This window comes from Plutella xylostella, chromosome 29 (assembly GCF_932276165.1).
Source record: "Plutella xylostella chromosome 29, ilPluXylo3.1, whole genome shotgun sequence".
NCBI lineage: Eukaryota > Metazoa > Arthropoda > Insecta > Lepidoptera > Plutellidae > Plutella > Plutella xylostella.
In genome coordinates this window covers 1-16479 of record NC_064009.1, presented here as the reverse complement: position 1 = coordinate 16479, position 16479 = coordinate 1, and positions in this window count along the sequence as shown.

Here is a 16479-nt window from a genome sequence, read left to right as displayed (position 1 = left end):
CAGTGCCCTAAGCAATCAGTAAATATGGTAAATGATTTTTTTGTAAATGTTGGCAGAGTTCTGGCAGAAAATATACAATCACATTACCCTGCCCTTGCCACTAACGCACCTCTTTCATTTGATGCGCACCTCACTACTTTTGTGCTCTCTGATACAGATGTCAACGAAGTTGAAAAAATTATTATGAGCCTAAAATCGGATAGTGCCCCAGGTAGTGATAATATCCCTACAAGATTTCTCAAGTTAGCTAAAAATCATATCATTCCTGTTATTTGCCACTTGGTCAATCTTTGCTTCTCTAAGGGCGTCTTCCCATCGGTACTTAAGCAATCCATAATAACACCAGTCTTTAAAAGTGGCAGCAAGAACGACGTGAACAATTTTAGGCCTATCTCTGTTCTGACAGCAATTTCAAAAGTTCTGGAAAAAATTATAAATAGCAGACTCATCGGATTTCTTGACAAGTATGATATACTGTCAAACTCCCAATATGGCTTTCGACAGGGCAGATCTACTCATGATGCAATAAAGGATCTAACGTCATTAATTATAGAACAATTAGACAAGGGGAAAAAGTGCCTTACAGTTTTCTTAGACTTAAAAAAGGCCTTCGATACTGTGTCTATACCTACTCTACTACGAAAATTAGAACGAATTGGTATCAGAAGCACACCTCTAGAGCTAATGAAGGATTATCTTTGTAATCGACGGCAAAAAACAAAAGTAGGAGATTATATTAGTGAAGATCAATATGTGACCTACGGAGTCCCGCAGGGAAGTGTCCTAGGACCTACACTATTCCTAATATATATAAATGACTTATGTAACTATAAAATCAAGCAAGGTCACATATTCTCATATGCTGATGACACAGCTGTGGTGTTTACGGGAGAGTCCTGGGATTATGTACATAAGGTAGCAGAGGCTGGCTTGTCAAAAGTTAATACCTGGCTAAAGCAGAACCTTTTAACATTAAACACCTCAAAAACTAATTACATATGCTTCGGTATATATAATAGCTCACAACCTAAAATGTCTAACCTTAGAATACACGACTGTAATTGTTTGGGTAATAACTACTGTGACTGTCCATCTATCGAAAAAGTTGCCTTTACTAAATACCTCGGTGTTATAATAGATCAAAGACTATCCTGGCACCAACATCTTGAGTTAACAACCAGTAGGATAAGAAAACTTATTTACACGTTTAAAAACTTAAGACACGTCGCTGAACGAGATCTTCTAAATCAAATCTATTTAGCACTGGGGCAATCCATTTTAACTTACTGTATTTACATTTGGGGAGGCGCTACAAAGGTAAAATTCCTTGAATTAGAACGAGCTCAGAGATCCTTACTAAAAGTCATGTACTTTAAACCCTATAGATTTCCTACGCAAGACCTATACCATAATTCAAAATTACTGACTGTGAGAAAGATATACATACTAAACTTACTGATGCAAAAACATAAATCATTGACATACAATCCCACAAGCAAAAGAAGGAATGACATAGTTGCTTCCTGTAGTGTTAAAACAACATTTGCTATGCATCAATACAAAAAACAATCCGTTTTTATATACAACAAAGTAAACAAAGTACTTAACATCTACCCTATGCTATTATACGAAATGAAGAAGAAAGTCACCGAGTGGTTATTAACGTTAAATTATGAAGAAGTGGAGGAGCTGTTCAAAGTTATTGAATGAATTTTTAACAACTATTACCTTGTAGTAGTTGTAGGTAGGCGTTTGAATATTGATGTAATCTATATATACATGTATGTGTTTATATATTAACGTTACTATATATAATATACTTATCTCCATTTATAATTTTTTTCTATACATATATATATATTTATATTTATATTATTATTTACATACCAAATATGAGTCTCGTAGCTGTAAAGCTGGCTAGTAGCTAAAGTTTTATTTAATTTAGTATAATCTAAAAATGTTAAATTAGGTTTTATAAATGAGTTCCTAGATTGCCTGTAACTTACCTGTAAACATGTAACCTGACCTAACCTTATAATAACCATATTTTAAACAGTTTCTAATTTATGAAAGTTTGTAAATTACTTTTTTTCTTTATTTTATATCTTCTTTATCTTTATAGTCTAAATTTGAATGTAAATAACTACATAGTTTAAAACTAATTAACTCGTAAACTATTTAAAATGTACTTAGTATATGGAAGAGCGGGGTATCCTGGCACAGGTACTTTATACTTAAAAGGATGCCCCATCAACTATTGTAACTAGTATGTAAGTTTACGAAATAAAATATTTTGAATTTTGAATTTTTTTTTTGAATACCGGAACTCAATACCGGTATTGAAAATAGTTCCGGTATTGCATGCCCTAATAGGAGCACAAGTCTAACTACATCTTAATCGCTTGATTTATAGCCTAAAATATGTCAGATTCCGGTATTACTTCAATACCGGTATTGAAAAAAGCGTGGATTTTGTCCGGGATCCCGATATTACATGCCCTAGTACCGACCAATACCGATATCATTTTCATTTTCATTTTCATTTTCATTTTCATTTTCATTTTCATTTTCATTTTCATTTTCATTTTCATTTTCATTTTCATTTTCATTTTCATTTTCATTTTCATTTTCATTTTCATTTTCATTTTCATTTTCATTTTCATTTTCATTTTCATTTTCATTTTCATTTTCATTTTCATTTTCATTTTCATTTTCATTTTCATTTTCATTTTCATTTTCATTTTCATTTTCATTTTCATTTTCATTTTCATTTTCATTTTCATTTTCATTTTCATTTTCATTTTCATTTTCATTTTCATTTTCATTTTCATTTTCATTTTCATTTTCATTTTCATTTTCATTTTCATTTTCATTTTCATTTTCATTTTCATTTTCATTTTCATTTTCATTTTCATTTTCATTTTCATTTTCATTTTCATTTTCATTTTCATTTTCATTTTCATTTTCATTTTCATTTTCATTTTCATTTTCATTTTCATTTTCATTTTCATTTTCATTTTTGAATAGTCTTTCAGTTCTTTCTCAGATCTTTTGCTGCTTGAGCGGTGGTTAGGTTAGGTTAGGTTAGGTTAGGTTAGGTTAGGTTAGGTTAGGAAGGTGGGAGTCCGAAAGGCAGATCCTGGCTAACAGGATCGGGCCGGATCTGTCACTGCCCTCAGTGGTGGCAGCCATGACTCGAGGCAAGGAGTGTTGGAAGGCCGTGGTCTCGTTCTGTGAGACCGTCATGGTCCAGAAAGAGGCCGCAGAGCGAGATCGGGAGAGGGCCGATCCAGCTCGGAGGCGACGGCGAAGGGCTCATGCCAGGTGAGCCCGTCGCGTCCCTGTAGGAGTAAGAATAGGGCTACGGTATCTCCTGCCCGTCGTAGAAGGCGACCAAAAGGAGGTTAGGGGCTGTGGGCGGTGAGGACGGGGGTCCGAGCCGCCGCATAATAGCGGCCCCGGGAAGAGCGGCTGTGCATGTGGCCATGTACAGCCGCGCAGGCTGCGAAGGAGTTGGGAGACCTTGAGTCTCCCGGAGAAGAGCTGCGGCACAGTGCGAGGTGACTCCGGTGCGTTCCCCTGGAGATCCTGGAGCACCTACCTGCACTGATGGTGGCCACCGAGGGGGTTTTAGTGGGTAAAAATCCCACATATCCCGCCTTCCTCCCCCGAGGTCGGCGGGAATCTTTCTGAAGATTTCCCCCTCGTAAAAAAAAAAAAAAAAAAAGTTAGGTTAGGTTTTTTTTTTTTTTTTTTTTTTTCGTAGGGAGGGGAAATCCTAATGGACACCTGACAGCCCGTACTGTCAGGTAGTGTCGGACTCTCACCGACTAAAACCCCTCCCTTTCTTATTTACCCCTGACGTAATCAGAGACTTTGTACAACTATACTCTTAATTTATCTTAATTCTACTTAGATACTTTGTCGGGTAATCGAGCTACATTTATTTAGTACCTATTGCTTTTGATTTAGTATAATTAACTTTTTTTTTTTTTTTTTACAACTTTTTTTATGTTGTTTTTTTTTTTTTTGCCTTTTGTTTTTTTAACTTTCTTATTTTGACTTATATACTATTAATTTTTATTTACATCTTATTTGTAACATTATGCCAACACTTAATATTATTTCATATTATTATCTAATACTAATAGTACTTTATTTATGTTTAGGTTTCTTATCAACTACTTATACAGTTTTTAAACTAATGGTTATTTTATCCTATCTATGCAGAATATATGGCTCAGCATATATTTGCATAATAGCTTACTATTATAATATTCTAAGAAAGCCTGACGTACTTCCTTGTTCATTATTATATGTCTGGCATTTTCTGCACTCAGAGTTACACCTGCCCTTTGCTCTAGTTCGTATCTCGAGAACCCGTACACGGGACAGTCAAATAGCAGATGCGGTATGCTTTCTACCTGTTGTGGGTCACAGGTACATGATGGGCTCTCCTTGCACTTGAATCTATTCAAGTACTCAGAGAATCCACCATGTCCTGTCATAACCTGGGTTAGTACATTGTTAATTTCAATTTTACGGACTGTCCTGTATGCATCTATTGCGTCTGGGAAGAATATCTTGGTGATCGATGCAGTTGTACCTGACTTGTACCTCCGGTTCCATTCGGCAAGCGAGTCCATGCGGATTTTTCGCTTGACGAATGAGACCGGGCACTGTTCGTAGTGGGGTTTGCGTTTCAGGGTTTTGGCAGCCTCTTTGGCTAACTTGTCAGCTGCTTCGTTTCCCTCCAGCCCTGCATGTGCTTTAATCCAGAATAAGTTCACTGTCTTATTCTGAGATTTGCAACGGCTCAGGTTGCTTCTTGCTTCAGTTGCTAGAGGGTGACGAGTATTGTGGTTGACAATAGTCTCCAGAGCTGACCTCGAGTCACTGAATATGCCGAAGCTCGTCTCCTGACGGTCCAAAATCACCCTCGTAGCCTTGCATATGGCCAGTAGTTCGGCCTGGTAGACCGTGCAGTAGGGAGACAGTTTCAATTTGATGGCCTTGAATTGGGCTTCGTTATTCCATAAGGATAACGCTGCTCCAACCTTGCCATCAATTTTGCTGCCGTCCGTATAAATTTTTACTGCTTGGCAGTTGTGGGCCTCCACCTGTCGCTGGTCCACCAGGTTAATGAACTCCAGTTCCATATGTTCAGCTGGATGGGGAGTCTCCGCATACGCAGTGACTAGTTCGACGTCCCCTTCACCGTGACTCTGCTCTGGGTCTGTGCCTCTCCTAGCCTCGTAAAGAGCTGCTGCTTCCTGTATGCGAATATCTAGGGGCAGTATGCCAGCCAGTAGGAGTGCGGAGTTTAGGGACACGGTCCGGTATGCTTTTGTCAGCTTTTATGCAAACCCTCTTTGTACTGCATTCAGGTGCTTCTGTATTCCCAGTTTCTTAGTCGCCGGTGCCCAAGCGCTTGCGGCATACATAATAATCGGCTCTACAGTAGCCGTGTAAATTAGTCGTATGACTTCCGGATGAAGGCCCCAGCTGACTTTGGCTGCTCTAGACAGCTGTTTATAGATGTTGAGGGCTTTTTTGCAAACCTCTGCCACATGACTATTGAACGTCAGTTTGTCGTCTATGGTTAGCCCAAGTATTTTGATCTCCTTGGAGAATTCTATATCCACACCCCCCATGCTCAGTGCTGGGGTGTCGTATTTAAGCTTATTTGTGATGATCATTGCCTTAGTCTTTTGTGCTGCAAAGTTCAGCTTATTATCCTGGCCCCATCTCTGCACATGGGCGAGGGCAGCATTTGCTTGACGCTGTATATCTAACGCTCTGTCTGCGTCAAACACCAAAACGACGTCGTCTGCGAAAGCCTGGCAGTAGTCGCCCCGACGGTCCAGTCCTTTTAGCAGTGGGTCCAGAAGAAGGTTCCACAGGGTCGGACCACCAATCGATCCTTGCACACATCCCTTATTTGTGCTCTTGGAGTATTCCTGACCGCCATACCTAACTTGGACCATCCTGTCGTTTAGGTAACTGTACATAATCCTTTTTATGTTTGGCGGGCATTTCTCCTCAGACAGCCGAAATCTGATTGCGGGCCACCAGGCATTGTCAAAGGCTCCCTCTATATCCAGCGACACCATCACCACTAGCTTTTTCTCCTTGAGCTTTCCGCGTATATAGTTCACCAGGTCAAAGAGGGAATCCTCAGTGCTTTTTTGGGGCATAAAACCGTACTGTCTTGGACTCGTTTTCGGGATAAGGTGCCATTTTAAACGTCCGACGATGATTTTTTCTAAAATTTTTCCCATCACTGGCAACAATCCAATGGGCCTATAAGACTTGGGATTCTGGTAGTCATCTTTCCCTGGTTTACGAAGGGCTACTACTGTGGCGATTTTCCAGATCTTAGGGAATAATCCCAAGGTGAGACACTTGTTGGCCAGTGATAGGAAGAATTTAGGGTTCCTCAGGATGATTTCACTGCATATGTCAGCAGTCAGGCCGTCCTCTCCTGGTGCTTTCTTTGGGTTGAAGCTTTTTACCGCAGCAATCAGTTCAACCATAGTGAAGGGTGGGTCTAGTACTTGTCCCTCGATTGCTTCTTCCTGGCTTGCTAACAGTCTTATCCGCTGGTGCTCTGCGCTGTCAGTAGCTTCCAGATCAGCAGGGTAAAAAGTCTCAGCCAGAACCTGTGCAGAGTCTTTCAGATCAATATCTTTCCCGTTTTGTACAAGAGGAACATCTTCGTGTCTTTTGGTGGTCCGTCCTATAACCCTGTATATTCCCTCCCAAAGACCTTCCTTGTCCTGTTTCCCGCAGAAGTCTTTCCAACTGTCGATTTGTGCCTTTTTCGCTTCGGTTTCGTATATTTCCTTGGCTTGCAGGTATTCTTCCACTACTTTAGCTTTCCTTACAGGAGCTGCACACTTAATCCTCCGTTTTTTGGTAACTGTGTCTTTTTTGAGTTTTTCAAGTTGCTCGGACCACCACGGCATTTTAAAGAAGAATGGCGAAACCTGACCCGCTTTGCATAAGTTAGCAGCCACTCACCAAACCTATTTTAAGTTATTGATAAAAATGTCTATTATCAGGGAAAAATATTTAAAAAAATCTAAACCATGGGGTTCTTGAGATATTAGGGTTCAAAAGTAAATTAATTAAATATATTTTTTTCGTTAAATAAGATTTTGCTGAATGGTACACGCAAAAATAAGTTTTATAATCTAAATCATGGGATTCCCAATTTATAGCGCATCACAAAATGTATTACATGATTTTATTTATGCAAATAATATCATAATTATTTTTGCACATTTCACACTCAGAAACCTATTTTTATAAAGAGACCAATTTTTCAAAAATTATTTCATTCTATTCAAGTTCCCGTTATCCCGAAGTAACATAAAATACTTTTTAGCCAGGAATTCCCACGGAAACACTTTTAAAATCAATTTTTAGCTCGAGGGTAACATCTAGTACAGTAGAAAGACTTGATCTTTCAGCACCTATATCTTCGTTCTCCCATGTCTCATAATAATAAAATTAATACCAGTATATGCTGTAGTCACGGACTACACATCAGTGTATGTTTCATCAATGGCCGCTCTGGGTCATGGCGCCATAGAGAAATGGCCATTCTCCTTTATTGTTTTGTTTGATTTTTGGTAGTTCTTCCTGGCAACATTTTATTATTAGGCTATTAAAATTTTCAATGAGGTGTTCCAAATCTAATACTGTGCTGATGTTTGCTAAAGTTTCTAAATTAATGTGGTTTTCCGTCTTTAACTCCTCCAGTTTTTCGTGAAATTGTTCCCAATTAACGTCTTTGGTTTTGTATATTCTGGTAGTTCTTTTCACACTTTCTCCTTTTGATTTTTTAAGACTAATTTTAAAAGTAATGCCGTTGTGATCCGAGCTGGTGATATCCTCGTCGACAAACCAGTCTTCCACCAGACTCAAAAGATCTTCTGTGCATACCGTTATATCAACGTGGCTCCTGTATGTTTTGTTCCCCCTGACGGTGCTAAAAGTCGGAGTGTCGCCGTTGTTCAACACCTGCAAACCAAGTTCTTCTAGGGTTCCGGAAACCTCTTCCCCTCGAAGGTCAACGACGTGGCTTCCCCACCAGATGCTCTTTGCGTTACTGTCCCCTCCGAATATGAGTCTTGCTGGTCCAAGCTCCCTTGCTATCACTTTGATCTGCTCTAGGTATGGTTCAATTTGTTGGTCGGGTTCGAAGTAAAATGAGGCAACAACGATCGCCCAGGCGCTAGTCTTGATCTTGACTACAACGATGTTGTTAGTAGTCAGTTTTGGGTACGGTAACACATCAAGGTCATGGTCAAATACGACGATTGCCGCCTTTACTACGCCTTCCCCTTTGTCAGCTGCCTGAAATATCCTCGCCGCCCCATAGTTCCTCATTGTCCTTTCCCCCCCTACATAAGGCTCCTGGACCAGAGCAAAAGCCGCGCATCTTTCGTTTCCTGCTTTCATCAGTTCGAGGGTTGCAAGTTTCTTCCTCTGCAAGTTTGCTTGGACCACCAAGTACCCCTTTATGTCGTTGTTTGCGGTTTTCTCTGTTGTCACCACCTTAGCAATAAGCTACCGTGGCTCTCGCTAACTCATCCCACCTCTTTCGGATAGGGCAGTCTTGGCTAAATGCGTTGTGGTTGCTTGATGCTTGTTTGGCTTAAGTGCAATTGCAGCACCGTGGCTGCTCTCCGAGAACCCTATCAGGACAGTCAGCCCACATGTGTGGCCCACCACAGTGGCTGCATTTCGCCACTTCATCCTTGCAGAACCGCCTACCGTGGCCGTAGCCTAGGCAGAGCGAGCACTGCACGAGTGGTGACTGGTCGGCTAACGTTATCCTCTGGAGATCGACGTGAATTATTTGTGCTCTCGTTAGACGTTGCCAGACTTGTGGGGACACCTGCATAATGACGTTGTCAGCGTGGGGGTTTCTAGCACGTTTCCTGTACTTGACCTGAGCTCTTATTTCATCGGAACTCAGGCCATCCAAAAGCTTTTTGTTTTGGATGGTAACGGCCTTGACCACGTCCTCATCCGAGTTGATCTTTAGTACTCCTTTGAGTACGACTAGTGGGTCCTTGTGGATTGCCTCCTCACAGCGCAGGCTAGAACCTTCTTTCAGTCTGCTTGCGACCCTCAGTAACTCGTCTTTTGTGGTGCAGCTGATAATTACTTTTTGGTCCTTCGCTTTCCTTATCTTGTCGATTTGGAGACCTGAGGTTTTCGCGTCTACGAGATTATGATGGAGTGCAATCGCTCTGGCTGTGGAAGTTTCGGTCGACTAGCCATTTCTGCGTAGCTTAGTCTTTGTGACTGGTCGCTCTCTACCATTTTTCTAAGCTCTGCGGTTAGGTTAGGTTAGGTTAGGTTAGGTTAGGTTAGGTTAGGTTAGGTTAGGTTAGGTTAGGTTAGGTTAGGTTAGGTTAGGTTAGGTTAGGTTAGGTTAGGTTAGGTTAGGTTAGGTTAGGTTAGGTTAGGTTAGGTTAGGTTAGGTTAGGTTAGGTTAGGTTAGGTTAGGTTAGGTTAGGTTAGGTTAGGTTAGGTTAGGTTAGGTTAGGTTAGGTTAGGTTAGGTTATGTTAGGTTAGGTTAGGTTAGGTTAGGTTAGGTTAGGTTCCACGGACCTGCTTAGTTGTCTAAGTGGGAGGGGAGGTGAACCCCTACGTGGCGCGTCCCAGGTGGCGGATAGGGAGCCTCGGCTCTCTGCAACTACTACACTCGTACTAGTGGCAGTGAGCCGAGGTTGAGTTTAACTCTCGCGGACCAAACACCAAGGAGGAGGAGGTTTTGAATCATGGAGGTACAAAAAATAGATAGTATTGTACCCCAGGAGGGTCCCGTAACTGGAGAATCCCTCCCCGAGCCAAGCGGCTCGGGCTGCCCCTCGTATTCTGGGGGGGGGCAATTTGCACCTTCATGATTTGAAACAAAAAACAGCGAACGATAATAATAATTATACACGTAACGAAAATGAATTTGCGCGCCCATTGGAGCGCTCGTCTCAGCGCAGAGACAGTGTCGGGTCGGACACGTCGTCGGTGGTGTCATTTATCTCAATGACATCATCGGACGTCGTCTCTAAACGGCCCAGGAAAAGGGGGAACCCGGGAGCCAATAACAGCCCGCCGGGTTCAAAACGCCGAGTGCTAAGGCGCTCGGTTAGGGATGGAAGTGGGGAGGACGATGAGATTCTTGGCCAATCTCTCACCCCCTCCAACACCAGGGCGAAGGCCTCACTACCAAAGGTGGATGACCTGTTGGCAGAAATGCAGGGACGACCGACAGCTGATCTGAATGCTTTTATTGCAGCTCAGCTGTCCACTGTCGAAGGGGTTGCCGACAGGTCGAGAAATTTGAAGGGCACCTTCGTCCACAGTCTTCGCCTTGCCGCGAGACAGGTGCAGGCCGCCACCACAGAGCTGGTTGAACGCACGGTGTCGGGCCGGAACGAGGAGAGGCTGGAGCGGGAGAACGCAGAGCTGCGCTTTCAGGTAGCCGCCCTCAGTTCGAGGCTGGAGGACTTGGCCAAGGAGGTGGCAACTCTCCGGCAGACTCAGGACCATGTCGCAGCGCCGGTTTCGCCTACCAGGCCTTCCCCCGAACCTTCGGGAGATTGGGAGCGGCGCCTGATGGAGCGCATTGGGAGCTTGATGGACAAGAAACTGGCGGCAGTTGCGTCCATCGCTTCAGCTCCAAAGACCCCACCTCGTGCCGGCTCCACACCGTCAGCCGGGCACAATAGGCTAGCAGTTGGGGCAGTCCCAGGGACACAGCCCAGGCCTAAGGCCAAAAAAAGGAAGAGGAAGAGGAAGAAGGGGGTTGTGGAGACGCCAGCTCCGGTGGCTCGGTCACAACCAGTGCCTTCTTCTGCTACTCCGGCAGCGGGAGGAAGCACCTGGGCCACCGTAGTGAGCAGGAAAGCCCAGAAGCCGAAAGTAGCAGTCACTGCATCGCAGCGGCCGGCACAGACGAAGAAGGTGGTTCCGGCGAAGCCTCCCACAACGGCAGCTATTGCCGTCACAATTCGGGAGGGCGCAGACGTCACATACGCTGCTGTCATGGCAGCAGCGAAGGAGCGTGTGCGCCTGAGTGACTGCGGCATTAGCACCGTCCGCATGAAGCGAGCCGTGACTGGGGGCCTCGTCCTAGAGGTTTCTGGCGCAGAATGCTCCAAGCATGCGGACGATCTTGCCGCGAAAATGAGGGAGGCCCTAGCCGACATGCCGGTTCATATCGCGCGCCCTTTCAAGACGGGTGAGGTGCGCGTCATGGATCTGGATGAGGCAATCTCGCCTGTTCAGTTGGCCGCGGCGATTGCGAATGCGGGAGAGTGCCAGGCTGCCGACATCAAGGTGGGCGAGATCCGACAAGCACGGTCGGGTTTGAATTCGGCGTGGGTCCGGTGTCCGCTCTCTGCGGTGCGCAAGCTGGCAGCAGCGAAGCGCATCCGCGTGGGGTGGGCATCGGCAAGAGTTGAGGTCCTGGCGGCCAGACCAATGCAGTGTTACCGCTGCCTCGAGACTGGCCACGTCCGCCGCCAGTGCCCCAACTCTGTTGACAGAAGCGACAGGTGCTACACTTGTGGGGAGACCGGTCATCGCGCAAACCAGTGCAGGGCGGATAGGCCGAAATGCCCTCTTTGTGCCGACCTCGGTAGGCCATCAGACCACCGGCTGGGCAGCAAGAGGTGCACTCCTCCAAAGGGCCGTAAAAAGAAGCCGCAGGCCTTGCCTGCCAATCCCCGAGCTGATGAACCGGTCCCAGCCAGCTTGCCGGTTCCAACGGGCAACACGGGCCCGAGGGAGGCAATGGAGGTTTCCCATTCGCAGCCATAAACTTGTTGCAAGGCAACCTGAATCACTGCCGAGAGTCACAGGACTTGTTCCTGCATACTCTGGCGGAGCGTTCGGTTGCCATGGCAGTCGCGTCGGATCCTTACCGAGTGCCAAATCACCCCCGATGGTTCGGCGATACCGGAGGATTCGTCGCCGTTTATTGGTGCGGTGGATCGGGTGACCCCCCGTGCACTCTCCTCGAGCGGGGCTTGCGCTTTGTGGCGGTTCAGCTGGGCCCTATGGCGGTAGTGGGCTGTTACCTGTCCCCCAACAGTCCCCGTGCAGAGTATGAGTCTCACCTGGATGCGGTAGCGCTGTGTGTTCGCAGATGCTTGCCTCGCCCCGTGCTTGTCCTGGGCGATTTCAACGCCCACTCTAGAGCCTGGGGTGGGGACGCCGACGACGCTAAGGGAGACTCAGTGCTGGAATGGGCTGCTGGGCTCGACCTACGGCTCTTGAACCGGGGGTCCGTGCCCACGTGCGTGCGGTGGCAGGGGGAGTCGATCGTGGATCTTTCATGGGCAACTCCTCCTGCTGCACGTCTTGTGTCTGGATGGAGGGTGGCTGAGGAGATGGTAACCCTGTCGGACCATCGACACGTCGTATTTGAGGTGAACCTCCGGCCAGCTGGCCATACCATCCGCACGGACACTGCACATTGCCGCTGGGCATTAAAATCGCTGGACCGGGATAGCCTAGTTGCTGCTGCAACGGTAGCGTCATGGGCGGGAAGACCAGCCGAAGGCGTCAGCGTAGAAGAGGAGGCCAATTGGTTCCGGGAAACGATGACGTCCATCTGTGACGCGTCGATGCCCCGGGCCAAGCCATCCACGCGCAGAGGGGCGTACTGGTGGTCAGAGGAAATTGCGCAGCTGCACGCGGTTTGTCTCCGCAGTCGACGCCAGTACACCCGAGCACGGAGAAGACGCCAGGCAACGGAGGCCGAAAAGAGTACCGCCTATGACGCCTATCGGGAGGCCAAAAACGCGCTTCGTTTCGCGATTGCAGACGCGAAGGCTCGGTCCTGGAAGGAGCTCCTGGAGGGTCTCAACAGGGATCCATGGGGCCGACCGTACAAATCAGTACTGGGCAGGCTGCGTCCGTGGGTCCCTCCGTTGACCGAAACCCTGGAACCCGCTCTGGTAGAGACGGTGGTCAGCACACTGTTTCCCAGGGGCCAGGAAGGTCAACAAGACCCTCTCCCGTTAGACCCGACCACGTGGTCTGACGAGTTAGGAGTGAAGGATCCGGAGCTGGAACGAGCAGTCAGGCGTCTCGGAGCGCGGAACACCGCTCCCGGCCCCGATGGCATACCAGGACGTGTGTGGGTGCTGGCGCTCAGGGCTGGTTTATTCAGACAGTTCATCTGTCTGCTGAACCGCTGCCTGAGTGACGGCGAGTTCCCGACCGACTGGAAGGAGGCCACGCTGGTGCTACTGAAGAAGGAAGGCAGGCCCGCAGACTCTCCCTCTGCGTACCGACCCATCTGTCTGCTGGACGAGGCTGGCAAGCTCTTTGAGCGAGTCATCGCCGATCGCATCCAGGCACACCTGAGACGGCATGGTCCCGACCTTTCGGATAGTCAGTACGGCTTCCGGATTGCGCGATCGACAGTGGATGCGATACTTCACGTTCGCTCACTGTCGGAGCAGGCTGTGAACCAAGGGGGAGTTGCGCTGGCTATTAGCCTAGACATAGTTAATGCGTTCAACTCCATCCCTTGGGGAACCATTAGGGAGGCTCTTGTGTACCACCAATTGCCTTCCTACCTGCAGCGAATAGTCGGGTCATACCTGTCGAACAGGTATATCAAGTACCCGGGCAGAGAGGGTATGTTTTCGCGGAGGGATGTCAGTTGCGGAGTTCCACAGGGGTCGGTGTTGGGCCCTCTTCTGTGGAACTTGGCATACGATGCGGTCCTGCGAGTTGAGCTCCCAGATGGTGTTAGCACAGTGTGTTACGCCGACGACACACTGGTAGTTGCTAGCGGGGCCTCCTTCGAGGAGGCTATACCAAGGGCGGAAGATGCTGTGGCCAGAGTGATTGGCAAGATCCACCAGCTGGGTCTCAAAACAGCGCCCCACAAGACCGAGGCGCTGTGGTTCCACAAACTGCCTAGGAGCAGGGAACCACCTGACCTAGCGGTGCAAGTTGGTGATGCTCGTATCGCCATAGGACGGCATATGCGCTACCTCGGCCTAGTCCTGGATAGTCGCTGGTCATTCGAGGAACACTTCAAAAGGTTAGCCCCCCGGATACAAAAAGTAGCTGGTGCTTTGCATGGGCTGCTTCCGAATCTGGGGGGTCCTCGCGAAGGAGTCCGCCGCCTCTATACGGGAGTCGTGCGATCCATGGCCCTCTACGGAGCACCTGTCTGGTCGAAGAGACTGACGGGTGTCCGACGCAACCGAGCACTGCTCAACAGCGTCCAACGTAAGATGGCCATCCGCGTTGTTCGCGGATATCGCACGATATCGTACGATGCGGCGACTTTGTTGGGTCGCTTTCCGCCACTCGACATCTTGGCGGAAATGGACGCTCGAGTGTACCAGCGACTACACAATGTGGAAGTTGCCGATGCGGAGCCGGCATCAGCCGTCCGGCGATACGAGCACCAGGTCGCTCTGGAGCACTGGCGGGAGCGGTTGGAGGAGCCGAGAAGTTGTCGGCAGCGAGCTGTCGCAGCCGTACTTCCGTGCTTCGACGCATGGATGCAACGACCGGGCAACCTCACGTATCGTCTGACGCAGGTGCTGACCGGGCACGGTTGCTTCGGTGAGTACCTGCACCGGATAGGGCGTGAGGTTGCACCGTCGTGTCACCACTGTGAAGGCAGCCTGGACTCCGCGCAGCACACACTTGCAGTGTGCCCAGCGTGGGAGTCCGAAAGGCAGCAGATCCTGGCTAACAGGATCGGGCCGGATCTGTCATTGCCCTCAGTGGTGGCAGCCATGACTCGAGGCAAGGAGTGTTGGAAGGCCGTGGTCTCGTTCTGTGAGACCGTCATGGTCCAGAAAGAGGCCGCAGAGCGAGATCGGGAGAGGGCCGATCCAGCTCGGAGGCGACGGCGAAGGGCTCAGGCCAGGTGAGCCCGTCGCGTCCCTGTAGCCCGGGAGTAAGAATAAGGCTACGGTATCTCCTGCCCGTCGTAGAAGGCGACCAAAAGGAGGTTAGGGGCTGTGGGCGGTGAGGACGGGGGTCCGAGCCGCCGCACAATAGCGGCCCCGGGAAGAGCGGCTGTGCATGTGGCCATGTACAGCCGCGCAGGCTGTGAAGGAGTGGGGAGACCTTGAGTCTCCCGGAGAAGAGCTGCGGCACAGTGCGAGGTGACTCCGGTGCGTTCCCCTGGAGATCCCGGAGCACCTACCTGCACTGATGGTGGCCACCGAGGGGGTTTTAGTGGGTAAAAATCCCACATATCCCGTCTTCCTCCCCCGAGGTCGGCGGGAATCTTTCTGAAGATTTCCCCCTCGTAAAAAAAAAAAAAAAAAAAAAGGTTAGGTTAGGTTAGGTTAGGTTAGGTTAGGTTAGGTTAGGTTAGGTTAGGTTAGGTTAGGTTAGGTTAGGTTAGGTTAGGTTAGGTTAGGTTAGGTTAGGTTAGGTTAGGTTAGGTTAGGTTAGGTTAGGTTAGGTTAGGTTAGGTTAGGTTAGGTTAGGTTAGGTTAGGTTAGGTTAGGTTAGGTTAGGTTAGGTTAGGTTAGGTTAGGTTAGGTTAGGTTAGGTTAGGTTAGGTTAGGTTAGGTTAGGTTAGGTTAGGTTAGGTTAGGTTAGGTTAGGTTAGGTTAGGTTAGGTTAGGTTAGGTTAGGTTAGGTTAGGTTAGGTTAGGTTAGGTTAGGTTAGGTTAGGTTAGGTTAGGTTAGGTTAGGTTAGGTTAGGTTAGGTTAGGTTAGGTTAGGTTAGGTTAGGTTAGGTTAGGTTAGGTTAGGTTAGGTTAGGTTAGGTTAGGTTAGGTTAGGTTAGGTTAGGTTAGGTTAGGTTAGGTTAGGTTAGGTTAGGTTAGGTTAGGTTAGGTTAGGTTAGGTTAGGTTAGGTTAGGTTAGGTTAGGTTAGGTTAGGTTAGGTTAGGTTAGGTTAGGTTAGGTTAGGTTAGGTTAGGTTAGGTTAGGTTAGGTTAGGTTAGGTTAGGTTAGGTTAGGTTAGGTTAGGTTAGGTTAGGTTAGGTTAGGTTAGGTTAGGTTAGGTTAGGTTAGGTTAGGTTAGGTTAGGTTAGGTTAGGTTAGGTTAGGTTAGGTTAGGTTAGGTTAGGTTAGGTTAGGTTAGGTTAGGTTAGGTTAGGTTAGGTTAGGTTAGGTTAGGTTAGGTTAGGTTAGGTTAGGTTAGGTTAGGTTAGGTTAGGTTAGGTTAGGTTAGGTTAGGTTAGGTTAGGTTAGGTTAGGTTAGGTTAGGTTAGGTTAGGTTAGGTTAGGTTAGGTTAGGTTAGGTTAGGTTAGGTTAGGTTAGGTTAGGTTAGGTTAGGTTAGGTTAGGTTAGGTTAGGTTAGGTTAGGTTAGGTTAGGTTAGGTTAGGTTAGGTTAGGTTAGGTTAGGTTAGGTTAGGTTAGGTTAGGTTAGGTTAGGTTAGGTTAGGTTAGGTTAGGTTAGGTTAGGTTTTTTTTTTTTTTTTCGTAGGGAGGGGAAATCCTAATGGACACCTGACA